The following is a 4,147-nucleotide window of genomic DNA, read 5'->3' on the forward strand; positions in this document are numbered from 1 at the left end:
CGATAAGATATGTGTTTCTAATCCATTCAAATGAGATTAATGTATGACAAAAAGAAAATTGAATATGAATATTAAATAGAAGAATATTAGAAAGGAAAGAGATAGTCCCACAACCAATCCACGAATGAAGCCTCTAGTAATGATTGGTCTTCTCAACAACCTACACACAAGACAAAGGAAAATGTTGGGGATGTGTTTTAGAGGTTTGCCATAGTCAGACCCCTGTTTTGTTGTTTCCACCTCCACGTATAGTCATGTAGATAGATAGATAAACCATTAGAAGAGATACAAAGTGGAAGCGGACAATAGATATGCTATAGATATAAATAAAATCATGAGTGCGCAATGTGAATGTCAGAAGAGTCTAGTAATTTATACTAGCTCTCCCACAACTACCACAACTGTATATTAATTGTTGCATCTAGAAACATCAAGCGTCAATTGAAGCTATCTACCATTGTCCAACAATTAATGTACTATCCGAAATTTTTAGAAATATCCAAGACGATGATAAGAAGAGTCTAGAAACTCCTATGAATTTTCAAAGACCTCTATAAATAGAAGTAGAGGTAATTAGTTTTGAGCAAGCAATAAAATATAGTTTTGTGCGGCAGCACACATTATAACTCTTGGGTGTCTCAATGTGAATTTTTTTTTCTCCATCCACTTCCAACAGATTGGTATCAGAGGATATGGATGATCCCGTCTGAAAAGCCAATGGTTGATGCTCCTGATGATCTTGGAGAGCCACGGGTGAGGAGTGTTGAAATGGAGTGTTGTAGTGTGAAAGATTGTTAGTGTTACTAGGCAAAGTAGTTGCAGTCATTGGTTTACAAAGTCATTTTTGATGTCTTATTGTATTTGTTATAGTTGTCAAAAGCCACAACTAAAGTTGAGTGTATGTTGAGCTGCAAGTCTTTTGTTGCCAAGAAAGTTGTCATATAAGTTCACTGCATTTGGAAAGTAAAAAAACTGATGATCATTAAAGAAAGATTGATGCCAATGAAAAGAAGTGTTTGCAGCAAATGATTACAAAAAGATTTGAAACTGTTGTAGGCAACAATTTCCAATAGGAAGTTGTTCAAGAGAGTTCAAGAGAGTCAAAGAAGTTATTCCCCATGGAAGACTCATTTTTGGATTGTCCCTGCCAAAGATGACAATATAGGATTGCAGATTTTGAAGCTCCCAAAGATCAAAGCTAATCAAGGATTTCTTGAAGACACCAAAGGAGTGCAAAATTAAATGAAGAAAATGTAAGTTTGAAGTCAAAGAAATTGGTGTGTGATGTTTCTCGTAGTACAAAGGTTTTAAGTCTCTCATTTGATGAATGTAATTTTGCTGAAGTTGTTTGTGATAGAGATAAACACGTTAATGACTTGAAAATATTGTTAGATGTGATGAAACTAACAAAAGTTGCTCTCAAAATATTGGTTTGAAGATAATGGAGAAAATGGGTTATAAAGGTCAAGGATTGGGTAAGCATGAACAAGGTATGAAAAACCCTATTGAGCCAATAATGAGGTCTAAGTATGAAGGTCTCGGGTATGTCATTGGTAAAGGAAAGATGAATATAGTTGTTATAGGTTCAAGTGAATCCTATCAAGGAACGAAGAGTATGCAATGTTCCTATTGTAACAAAAGAGGACACACAAAAGAGATGTGTTGGGATTTACATCCATGTAGAATTTGTGGTTTAAAAAATCATTGTGAAAAAATGTGTTGGAACGAAGTGTCAAAGAAATAATCTCAAACAAGATTTATGCAAATGGATTGTGGATGGAGTTGTGGGTCTAATTGGCAAAAGAATACATGCATGATTAAAAATTTGTTTAAGTATAAATTCTCATATGTTGGTAACAGTCAAGCAAGATATCAAGGTTTAAGAAGGATAACAAATGTTGTTGGTCAAGAGAAATGATTGATAAATAATTTGATGTTTTGAAGATTTGAAAATCAATGGACCAAGAGACTGCCGCAACAGTGGGAAGAAGCTAAGAGAAAGGTGTCATAGTTGAAGAAAAGATTTGAAGAATTGTAGAGATAGTTTGAAGATATTATGCAAGAAAATAATATGAATATGCATGAAAACTTGGTTGCAAGCACAAGACAAAGAAGAGAAAAGACAAATGTCTTTAGCAAAGAAAATTGAATTTGAGAATGTTGTAGCATTCATGGTAAAAATTAAGGGATAGTGTCGAAAGAGTAGTAATTTCTACCTGCTCTCCCACAACTACCATGGTTGTATATTAATTGTTGTATCTAGAAACACTAAGCATCAACTAAAGCTATCTACCATTGTCCAACAGTTAATATACTATCCAAAAGTTTCAGAAATCTACAAGGCGGTGATAAGAAAAGTCTAGAAACTCCTATGAATTTCCAAAGACCTCTATAAATAGAGGCAGATGTAATTAGTTTTGAGCAAGCAATAAAATCTAGTTTTGTGCAGCAACACATATTATAGCTTCTGGGTGTCTCAATGTGTTAATGTTTTGTGTTTTTCTCCATCCACCTCCAATAGTGAAGTGAAGAACTCCTCAACAACTAAAAATGAAGAGCTTTCAGGATGGAATGTTTTTTTACAAAATCTTCCACAAATCAGTGAGAGTCTCAAGAATGAAGTATAACAATGAGATGCAAGAGAATGCTTCACATATTGCTTAGAATGATGAAATGTGAGATTAGAAACCTTGGAGACTTGCTAGAGAATTAGAGAAATTCACTAGAGACCCAAAATGAAGCTAGAAAGTCAAGATATCAAGCATAGAAGTGAAACCGATGTCAATGCACACAACAAGAGGCTTAACGAACTCTACTAATCACAAGTGTAATGCTCCAATGACTACCTTCAAGCTGCATATTTGTGGGACACTAGCACAACATGTGGACATCTCCCCAACACGTAGGCCTCCACGAGTCAGACAATCAACATATTTGAAAAAATGGCAAAAACAACGGCTATGGGGCTAGCCAAGCAGACAAAAGGACAAGAAGGTGAAGTAATTCTCCAATCAGCTTAAAGTGAATGTTCCTATGGAGTGTGGAATTGCACAGGGTGCAATTTATGACGTTATAAAGCTGATACATATTGAACTATGCAAATATTCTAGGACGAGGACGAAGTGGTGAAAGGTACTTTATGTTGCTCATTGATGATTATTGTAGAATGACAAGGGTTACTTTTTTAAAAGAAAAATTTGAAGCCCTAGATAATCTTGAATATTTCAAATCCATGGTTGAGAATGAAATAGATGCTAAGATCAAATGCTTAAGGTTTGAGAGAGGTGGTGAATTTACATCAAATGAGTTTGAAAAGTTTTGTGAAGATCATGGTATTAGGAGACATTGTCTGCTACTAGGACCCCTCAACAAAATGGGGTTGTTGAAAGGAAAAATGGGATTGTTCAAGAGATGGCTAAGACAATGTTGAAGGATGTTAATTTGTCTTACGTCTATTGGAAAGAATTTTTGCATACTTCTATCTATGTTCTTAACAAAGTGCAAGTGAGGGTCAATAATTCTAAGATCCCTTATGAGCTATGGTATGGAAGACTTGCTACTATCAAGTATTTTAGAATCTTTGGAAGCTAATGTTAAATTAGAAGAGATGAAGAAAATATTGAAAAGTTTGACTTGAGAACTAATGAAGGAATCTTCTTTGGAAACTCAACACGAGGCAAGACTTACAAATGTTACAACAAGAGAATCAAGAAGGTGGTTGAAAGCACAAATGATAGAGTAGATGAAGATTAGAATCGGATTACACAAGAACCTGAGGATTGTAGATTAGAAGATTCTCTCTACATTGTAGAAGAAAAAGATGAAAAGGAGGAAGAGAAAACAACAGAGATAGAATTGGAGTTGTCATGAAGACCGCAACAAAATGTGCCTAGAAGAATCATGTAGAAGGTGTGCAAACTAGAAGAATTCTTGCCAAGGCAAGTGAAATCATTGTCTTTTATCAAGGGTAGAACCCAAGTCCTTTGTTAATTCTAGAAAGGATGAAGGATAGTTAAAGGAAATGCAAGAAGAGCTTGATTAGATTGAGAAGGATCAGACATGGGAACTGGTACCTAGACAAACAAACAAGAATGTGATAGGAACAACATGAGTGTTCTAGAACAAACTGAATTAAGAGGAGAAGTGA

This window comes from Cryptomeria japonica, chromosome 10 (assembly GCF_030272615.1).
Source record: "Cryptomeria japonica chromosome 10, Sugi_1.0, whole genome shotgun sequence".
Classification (NCBI taxonomy): Eukaryota; Viridiplantae; Streptophyta; class Pinopsida; order Cupressales; family Cupressaceae; genus Cryptomeria; species Cryptomeria japonica.